General features: G+C 41.5%; 1 long non-coding RNA gene across 1 annotated transcript; it reads right to left on the bottom strand.

Moving 5' to 3' along the window:
* Positions 1-8,522: 8,522 nt before the first annotated feature.
* Positions 8,523-10,229, bottom strand: LOC308375970. Its single transcript, XR_013968900.1, has 3 exons — positions 10,176-10,229; positions 8,756-8,883; positions 8,523-8,640 (listed from the first exon to the last, which is right to left on the bottom strand). It is a non-coding gene; the product is annotated as an uncharacterized lncRNA (long non-coding RNA).
* Positions 10,230-10,793: the final 564 nt, after the last annotated feature.

Below are 10,793 nucleotides of genomic sequence, written 5' to 3'. Positions count from 1 at the left end.
AATTTGCAAGCAGTAGTCGATTAAATGTGTACTTTTCAAAAAGCTGTTGAAAATTATCTTGGTCAAGCGAAAAGAAAAACAAGCACGTACAAGTAAATAAGACGCGTGAAGCCGAGACAAATTAGCCTATGTAAATTGTAAAAGCGAGAATCTACGTGAAAGGCGACTCCATTGTTGTCGTTTTGTATATCCTGGCGGTGTGTTTTCATCTGGGTAGTGCAGTTTGTGGTTTTGATGAGGGCTGATTCAAGCACTATATACTGCCAAAGAAGAGGAATATAATTACAGCAACACCATGACTTCAGTGGAAACCAATAAGCGTTTACTATTTAACATAAACCTAGAGAGCTTCAAGATACCGTGTCCTAAGAGAGCGGATAATGATACAATGCCGTATAACAGTTCTAACGGTGATATCTAAACTGGGTGCAGGTACTCCCCGTCTCCTCTTCCATCAGCTGCATCCCGGCGCTCTCCCACCATACCGACATGTTTCCTGTCAATCAAACCCAAGCAATAGCAACAGCATCGCATCGGCGATAGAAGAACAGGCTTCGAATGAGGAGGATGGAGTTCTCGCGAGACATTTATCAATGCAGTGAGCTCACTGTTTGAACCCAAACAACCTTTTTACATCAATCCGTTTGATATAAAAGACCAAAAGTCCTACTAAAATAACGAATTAACTATATTTGCTAACAATGCATCCTATAAATGAGTTGTGTCCCTTTTCACCACATGCTCCTATATCGTGTGGCTTAATATCCTTCACAATTTAACTAATATTACTAAAATACTAATATTTCCTAAAATAACTTTTTTTAGCCCAATTAATGACCCAGAATAAACCTCATCGTGTCTTCTATGAAAGGAGATATAGTAGGCCTAGTAACAAAGCAATCCTGTTTTAAAAGATTTCCCTTACCTGGCAGTGTTGATTATTACTAAGTAATTTTTTTTTAAATCATAATGTTATACAATATTTCCCATTCTAATAAACTTATCTAGTCTGTAAACAACAAAAGCTTGAACGAGAAATATTTGTCCAAGTTTGCAACAGGTTGCTTCATGCAAAGACACCTAGAATCTAGGGTCCTGTCAAGGATTTTCTAAAAAAAAAAAATCATGTAGCTGTGCAAAATCTTTAATCTTGTATAACCATATAGTATATATATATTGTGAAGGACAGAGGCACTCACCCCACATTTTTGGGATGTGGGCGACTGGATTTGGTGGTGAAGAGGGGGGAAACACGGAGCAGGCGATGGTGGCATTTATATAAAAATATATTCGTATTTATTTTACACAGGGACTCTCTCCAGTAACCCCAAAACATGTATAATAAATAAACAAGCATGTATCAAAACACACACAGTACTCAAGGTACTCACAAACACAAGGCAGAGAAACTAGGCACCACAACTAGGCACATTCTACTAGGCACCAAATCAAGCACCAAAATTAGGCACATTCTACTAGGCACCAAGCCAGGCACCAATATAAGGCACATTCTACTAGGCACCAAACCAGGCGCAGTGGTTAGAAAACAGATCTTGTCAACCAGGGGTCGTGAGTTTAATTCTCACTCGAGCATGGTCTGCGCCACGGTTTTACGGCAATCATCACGTAAACAACTCTGCCTGATTTCAATCCGCACTTGAGGCTTGTAGGTGGCAAACGCTCTTTCCTATGGCACCACATGAACAGTGGAACACCAGATCTTCATACCCAAAAGCTGCAGGCTTGTGGCTTCATAGCTCAGTGGCAAGAGTACTGGTCTCATAGACCAGGGGTCGTGAGTTCAACTCTCACTGGTAGTCTGGTGGCTTAACGAATATTTTCGACATTACCGTTACCGGCCGGACAAAAGCACCAAATCTTGCATGAGGCTTCCTTAGGGCTTGGTAGCCACTTTTTAGCCTGGTGACACCAGCCTACGTATTTCCGCCTGAATTGATTTCAAACTCATACTCAGTCTGGCCCAACCCCATTGACAATCGTCTCCAGAACTCAAAATTTTGCAGGACCAATCAGCGAACAGTTCAGAGCTGTGACGCAAAACTCGCCTTGGAGGAAAAGACACTAAAAGCTATCTGAAAAGTTGTCTCAACTCTCGAGAACATCAGAAAATTAAAAGGAGAACAAGAGTATTTTCTTGTAAGTTTTATGATTGGAAAGGACGTCGTAGCTCCGACTAGTTCCAGAATCAGTTTTGGGTTCGGGTGCAGGGGGTTCATGGGTGGGGGGAGTTTTTTTTGGGGGGGGGGTTGGGAGTGGGGAGGGGGGAGGTTAGGGAGTGGGGTGGGGGGAGCTCGGAGGGTGGGGGAGAGCCTGGGGGGAGGGTGAGTTCGGGGGAGGGGGCGGAGGAGCATGTTTGGTGCTTTTGTCCAGCCTGTAAACGGTATTTTCTGATGGCTTCCTTCCTCCCCTACTATTTTATTGAACACATTTACATTTGCAAAGTGGTCCAGGTTTGCTTTGCCACAGCTGCAGTTGGAACAGTCTCCTTTGCAGGAACATTTAATAAGCTCCCTGCACGCTCTACAAACTTCTGGACTTGTCATCCAAACATGCACCCATAAGTTGGATACCTTGTTCCAGGCATATTGTTGTGGAGAAGGAACCACCTGCTGTGTTTGTCTGCTGGTAGTCCAGATTCTTGCTTGATGCACTGCTCGTCTCACGTGCTGGAGCAGTGCATCCTGGCTGGGTGCAATTTTTTCATTGCCAGATTCTTCTTGCAGAAAAGTTACTTTCCTGCTTCTTTGACGGAGGTCAAACGGCTGGTTTTGTCATGCAGAATATTGTATCTCATGTGCAAAGAAATCATCTAAGTTTCCATTCCGGCTTTGCATTGAAATGTACGGCTTGCCAAAGAGGGCTACATTATTCTGAAGCACTTTGATTTTCTTTCCCTGCTTAGATGTTTGCTTGCGATGACATTTTCTGAAGAGCAACAGAGAATTTCTCTTGATTGGGTCATGGATAGAGTGGGTGCGGTCAACAAGCACCTTCTTGACAAAGTCTTGGTACTTTTCCTTGCATGTGGACTCCAAAGTGCGCACTGTGGCTATCACTGATTGTGCATCTGAGCAGTTGCAATTGTCGAGAGTTGTTAGAGCAGGAAAATCATCCAAGAAGGGATTGCCCATTCGCTTGATGGTTTCTGAAAGGCTGGAAACTTGTCTCTGGAAAGTCTTTTGTGTGAAGAAACCCTGCTTATGGTGCTCGAAGCTCGTGGGGGGTCTCTGTTTACTCATCAGGGAGGTATACTCCTTCAAACTGCCTCACTAGTCTGGCTAATTCTGGTCCAGAGAGCATAAACCGTCTGAAGGCAGCAGGATTCTCTGTAAGCACCAACAGCACCACCTGAACCTTTGTCAATCTTGTTTTCCTGTCCATCTGCTTGGAAAATGTATTGGTGGTCTTTGAGGGCACCCAGTGAGAACGCTCCTTGAACTCCTCTCTGATTGCAGTAGGCAGGGACTTCATATCTCTGATATGAACGGGCATCCATCTGGAGTAGTTCACATGATCCAATGCAAAGAACAGTGGTGTGAGTGAATACAATCATTCCTTGTCTTCCATTAAGACACTCTGGGAAAAGGATCTTGGAGAGGTGCTTGATGAGGATATTTGGGAGAGAATCTTGTGTCGTGTTCATTCTTCCTCTTTTTGTGCCAAACATGGACTAATACAAATAAAGTAAAGAGAAGCTCTCTAAGATATTCCCTCACATAAACCCCCTCTGTGATCGATGCAGGCTCCGGCCTCCTTAATTCATACTTTTTTAACCTGTCCAACTCTCCATCATTTTTGGACTGAAATGTTCAATACTTTATCTACTATTTTAAATGTGCCATTTGACTCTATCCCAGTAACTATCCTGTTTGGAGTGCTGCCCTTTACCCTAGTGGTGCCTAAATTCAAGGCAGACTCCATAGCATTTGCCACCCTATTGGCTAGGAGATTGATTTGACTCAGATGGAAATCCTCCACTCCCGCCACAGTTTATCACTGGCTGAGAGATGTTTTGTCCTACTCCAAGCTAGAGAAGATGAGGGCTACATTACAAGGTTCCACTAAATTCTACAAAATATGGAATCCTTCTCTTGAACATCTGAAATCAATTCAGTTCCCCTCTGCCAACCTGTAATCTGAATTGTACACTTCTAGATGTGTGTAGTTGTTGTCTGCTATAAGAAAGTGGGAATAACATTTAATGTACACTTGCTGCAGGATCTTGTCATTCACAAAGGCTGCTTTGTTTTTGTTTTTGTTTTGTTTTGAAATTTGTATTTTTCCTTTCCATGTGTGAGTCTTTAATTGTCTGTACTGTGTCTATCAGTGTGTGTGCGTGTGTAAGTGTGTTCAAATCCAGAATTTGACCCGGAATTTCGACAATGAGTTCAATTGAGTTATATTTTTGGGGTCTTATGATTCTAATGGTGACATTTGTAAGACATTATATGCATTGATATTGTCATTGTATAGTATATGTATGCTATCAACATGAAAAGAAAACTGATACAAATGATTTGCACATAAAAAAAAAAGAGGGGGGGTGGCTCCTAGGCTGAAATTGACTACTAAGCCCTAAGGAAGCCCCATGCAAAGTTTGGTGCTTTTGTCCAGTCTGTATCAGTATTTTCGTTAAGTCACCTGACTATGGAGCCTGTTGTCTGCACTGCAGTTTTATGGCAACCATCAAAAGCGCACTGGTCTTGTAAACCAGGGGTTTTGAGTTCAATTCTCACTGGAGCCTGTGGTTTGCCCTATGGTATTATGGCAACTATCATGTGAACAGCTCTGCCTGATTTCAATCCTCACTTGAGGCTTGTGGGTGGCAAACACTCTCTCCTTTGGCAACAGTGGAACACCAGATTTTTGTAGCCAAAAGCCCTGCTTTGTGGGTTCATAGCACAGTGGTTAGCTCAGTGTTTAGAGCACTGGTTGTGTAAAAAAGGGGTCGTGAGTTCTTTTCTCACTGGAGCCTGTCCTCTCAGCGGCAGTTTTACAGCAATGATCACGTGAAAAACATTGTCTGATATCAACCCTCGCTCTAGGTGGCCAAGGCTGTTTCCTCTTGAACCACATAAACAGTGGTACACCGGATTTTCTAAGCCAAGGGCAGCAGACTTCTGGCTTCATATCTCAGTGGTTAGAGCGCTGGTCTAGTAAACCAGGGGTCATGAGTTCAATTCTCACTGGAGCCTGTAGTCTGCACTGCAGTTTTATGGCAACCATCACGTGAACAACTGTGCCTGATTTCAATCCTCGCTTGAGGCTTGTAGGTGGCAAACACTCTCTCCTATGGTACCCCATGAACGGAGGAAGACCAAATTTTCTTAGCCAAATTCCCTACTTTGTGGCTTCATAGCTCAGTGGTTAGAGCACTGGTCTTGTAAACCAGGGGTGATGAGTTCAATTCTCATTGGAGGTCGAGTGTGCTACGGTTTTACGGCAACCATCGCGTGAACAACTCTGCCTGAATTCAACCTTCGCTCTTTGGCTTCATAGCTCAGTGGTTAGAGCACTGGTCTTGTAAACCAGGGGTCGTGAATTCAATTCTCACTGGAGCCTGTGCTCTCAGTGGCAGTTTTACAGCAACCATCACGTGAACAACATTGTCTGATTTCAACCCTCGCTCGAGTCTTCAAGGTGGCCAAGGCTGTTTCCTCTTGAACCACATAAACAGTGGTACACCAGATTTTCTTGGCAGCGTCCTTGCGGCTTCATAGCTCAGTGGTTAGAGCACTGGTCTAGTAAACCAGTGGTCCTGAGTTCAATTCTCACTGGAGCCTGTGGTCTGCTCTGTAGTTTTACGGCAACCATCACGTGAACAACTGTGCCTGATTTAAATTCTTGCTGGTGGTCTTTGAAGTAGAGTATGCCATGCCAACATCTTGTCCTCGTTTGGCTGTGATGTTCCCCTTAAGGGTGATATATGCTCTGTTTTAGACGCAACGCGTAAGCACGTAAGATACACAACCCCCCCCTTGCGCAGTAAAATACCCCCCCTTAAGTGCTTAAGTGCGTCGTTCAAAATTTCTGACTATGCGACAAAAACACTCCGGCCTCACGCAGCTCGCAAAGACAGTGATTGGTCGGCTAACCACAGCCTTTCACGGAGTCTCACGTTTCCGGTTTCATAGCATACTACAGTCTTTTTTAGACCCCAAAATTTTTATAATCATGAATACCCTGCAGACCGTCTCACAAACCTTTTCTTGTGGATTATGAACAAACATAACAGAAGAGGTCCGAAGACATGAACTCCTTTACAAACCCTCTTTACACACTTATAAGGCTCAAATGACCGTGAAATTATGGAGAGAATATCCCATTCTCACCCGCGATTGTTTGGAGAGAATGTGCTAATTCACAGAACAAATACTTTCATATTCATTTCCCACCACTTGTGAGTCATGGAGATATCATTCATTGAGTTCATATTGACGTGAATCAATCAATTGCACCCACGAGTTTGATAGAATGAGCCCGGTCTGCTCATATACAAAAGCTACACCTGGCGATTCTCTCGCTGTTAACCTCTCTTCTTTGAATAATGTAACTCATAAACACATCATTTTCAAGTGCTGCGGCCGTCATTAAAGATGTGTCAATAAACGAACTTTTGCATCATGTCATCTGTCTTTTTCGCCACAGATACTGACTTGCCAACCCTTGTATTTTGTGTAACACATGTATTCATAACATCAAGCCTTTCGCCCACTACACTTTCATGCTCCGGTAAGTTTTTTTCCTTTGTCCTGGTGCAGTAAATACGCTTACTTCACTCAAAATAAAAGCTACAGTTCTGGCGTTGATTTGCTCTGCAACACGCACAATCCGTAGGGAACCTAATGGAACCTTAAGGAACCGTAAATCAAAACTTGTCTAAAACAAGTTCCTTGGGTAATTGCGTGCTTACGGTTCTGCGTCTAAAACGACCCTAAATCGGCCTTTAGCTTCTGTCCTTTCTTGTGGCAATTCCTATGTCTGATGACCTATCCGAAGGGGGCTTTCCCTGGACTCAGCGTTTAGATGTGGCTCTTGCTGCTTTTTGAACACTTGAGGCACTCTGGCACCATATTAACAGTGGAACACCAGATTTGCATACCCAAAAGCTGCAGGCTTGTGGCTTCATACCTCAGTGGCAAGAGCACAGGTCTCGTAAACCAAAGGTCGTGAGTTAAATTCTCACTGGAGCCTGTGGTCTGCGCTAGGGTTTTACGGCAAGCATCACGTGAACAACTCTGCCTGATTTCAATTCTCGCTGGTGGTCTTTGAAGTAGAGCATGCCATGCCGACATCTTGTCCTCGTTTGGCTGTGATGTTCCCCTTAGCTTCTGTCCTTTCTTGTTGCAATTCCTATGTCTGATGACCTACACTGTAAAAAAAAAAATCGTAAAAAAACGGTTTTTTTCCGGCAGCTGGGGTGCCAGAAAAATACCGTAAAATAACAGAAAATTACTGTACCGTAAAAATACGGTTATTTCCCGTAATTAAAATACAGTTTTTAGTTGTAATTTTACCAAGATTTTCCCTTATTTTCAGGTTTTTTAACATTAAATAACAACATTTTCACATTTTAAAACAATTAAATGACCTAGAAAAACGGTAAATAAACGTTGTATTACGAACATTATTCGTAATACAACATTTATTTTCCATTTTTCTAGGTCATTTAATTGTTTTAAAATGTGAAAATGTTGTAATTTAATGTTATTTTACGGTATTTTTTCTGGCGCCCCAGCTGCCAGAAAATTACCGTTTATTATAATTTTTAGTGTATAGTCACTTACCTGATCTTTCAGCCTTTGAGAATATGCCACTCTCTATCACTTGTTCACACACTAAATCCATTTATTGGTCTCATAATTACAGAAATGTGCTGTTAAATTAAATTACCCATGAAGATGGTAGATTAACATTGTTATACGAGTAATAATGCTTACATTTATAGAAATGTGCTGTTATTAGTTGGTTTTAATGGCATTATTTGTTTAAAAATCCTGTATATAATTTTTTATGAGATGTTATATAATAGTATACAACAATAATTTGATTAATCTTTAAAAACTAGTTAAAAAAAAAGAATATTTAAAGCACTTTCAACTTAAAAAAAAACTATACTCACCTAATAACACCATAATTATTTTAATTTTAAATGGTTTAAACCAGTTTTTGGCCAGTCGGAAAAGGGGCTTAAATGAATTGTGTTTGAACAAGACTAAGCTGAACAAGAACAACTACAATTTCCTATTCTCTGTATTTTTATTCTGTATAAAAATAACTAACAGGTAACCATACAGCAACTGGTTCTGAAACAAACAAATTCAACTGAATTGGAAATGAAAGAAAAAAAGTAAAAAAAAAAACGAAACAAAAATCCACAGACTCTTGATATCTTCTAATACAATTTCCAACTCGACTGCAAATGTAAATGTTTTTTTTTTTCAATAAGGCCCAATACATCAGCCCTTCATCTCCAAGTGGCATAGCAATCTTGTCACTTCTTGCGACGATCAGCTACTGCTGGGCAGCTCCGCTTGGGTGTCCAATGCACACAATGCTAGGCTGGTGGCCTCTCGATGAATCAGGATTCTCAAGCAATGATGAAATGCTCGTTCTAGGCTGTAACACAAAACGTTTGAATTACTACATTATTAAACCAGCATGGGGAGGAGACCACAACACAACATCAGGAGGTTCAGTGATGCAACCAATAAGTCATAAGACACAAACATACTTGCACAAAGTCCATGAGGTAGGAAATGGCTGATTTAACACTGCAGCGACTCCATCCAGCCCCTCGTCCTGATGGCATTGGTGGAAGAAGGTGTATGAGCATCTGAAGTGCTTTGAAGCAAAGCATGTCTACATGAAAATATTAGAATCCAAATTAGATATCTACCATTACACAAGGTTAAAGTGCATATGACACCTAAAAAAAAAAACGGCATATAATTATCAAGACTATACATAAAACATAGTACTTTGAAGTCATGTGTAAACCCGATGATTGAAAAATTAGGTTTGTACACGATTTCAAAGTGTGGTTTTCGCGACGCTCTTCGGCAAGCAGTGCCGGCTTACCTGAAACCTGAAGTCTGTGGCAGAAAATTGCTCAAAATTGCTGAATTCTTCACCCTCCATCGATAGCTGTGTGGTGTGGGAACGAATGAAGTCTACCACCACTGACATCACAGGGTCCCCTGGCGGTAGACCTCATTCGTTCCCACGCCACACAACTAGCGATGGAGGTTGAAGAATTCAGCAATTTTGAGCAATTTTCTGCAACAGACTCAAGCAGAGATGAGATTGAGGAAGACTTCGATCCGGATCAGTTTGTAAAGGTGATTGTGAGCATTGAGCCGTATCTGGAAGACGAGCCAGCAGAAGAGCCGAGTTCTGACAGTGATGACATAGTAGCTAGCTAGCCTCGCTGCTAACAAGTATGACGCCCCCCTCATTGAGGCAGATGTACTGTTTGCCTCCAGTCTCTTAGCTCTTTCACAGCTGTTGTTTGTTAGGTCAGCCATTCTAAATACGTGAAATACATTCCCTATTTAATGGATAGAGAGCAATGCTTCCAGCATTACTTCACAGCAAATTACTTTAGTTGTCATTTCAAGCTTGCTGGAGAAGGCACTCTTGTGCGACACACATTCTGCACCCACTTCTCGCGTACTTCCTCGTCTTTTGGAAATTTGAAAAGGCTAAAAGAATGGGAACTGACGTTCGAGCAATATGCTGCAACACACCGTGAAGGCATATTTACAACTGATACTTAAGAAATAGCCGGTGGCTCCCTGAGAAAATCTGTTTTCTGTCAGGAAAAATGGCGACCAAGTGCAACAGAGTACCTCCGTTTAAGTAATTTAAATTTTTTAACGCAGGGTGGTAGTGAGTCGCTTGGGAAGTCGGTAGCTCAGTGGCGCTGCATTCAAATGATGATTTTAACAAGTCAAATGTGTATATTTTTCCTCAACATATATATATCGATTGTGAAATACCACCTTCGTTCTATTTATTAAAAACAATTAGTATTGAGGTGTCATATGCACTTTAAGTCATCTTGAACAATTAAACTGGCTTCAGTTATTATCCATTGCATAAAAGTTATAAGTGCATTTCCCCCCTATCTTTCTGAATGCGAACCAACATACCATCACTGTTGTTCCTGGTGGTTGAAGGATTTTCCAGATCCTCAGACAACTCCAATGCAGCAACCTTCATTAGCTTAGGGATGATGTTCATCTGCCATTTGCGAAGGAAAAGATCAGCTTTCCCCTCAAACTGGCTATCGAAGTCGAACTAAGATGTACAAAGATAAATATTCAATCCAATTTATTCATTTGAATTTACAGGCTATATTTACTGAGATATGGGGGGGGGGGGGGGGGGGTAGTGTTCCTTTTCATGGGTTGAAGGTAGAGAGTGGACATGAGGCATCAGTCAATAATACCAACAATACAATGGCCCTTATTTCTGAAACAATAAACATTTGGTACATCAGTAAAATGTGGGGTGGGAAGGTAAACATCATTTTCAAAACCATTTCTAAACACACATCATTTTCAAAACCATTTCTAAACACACATTGAAGAGTTCAGAAGTCCACCTGACCTTTTTTGTGGTAAATTGGAAAAAACACAGCTGGCATGATTATCGTATAGTAGGCACTGAGAATATTTCCCTTTATATCATACCTAAATTTTTAAGTTTTTGCACCTGAACTCTTCAATTAGAAACATGTATTGCCATCAGTTATACTCACACTTCAC

The sequence above is a fragment of the Sprattus sprattus genome (genome assembly GCF_963457725.1).
Source record: "Sprattus sprattus genome assembly, chromosome: 15".
Taxonomy (NCBI): domain Eukaryota; kingdom Metazoa; phylum Chordata; class Actinopteri; order Clupeiformes; family Clupeidae; genus Sprattus; species Sprattus sprattus.
Note: the sequence above shows the minus strand (reverse complement) of the source record. Positions and strands in the feature narration are given on the sequence as shown.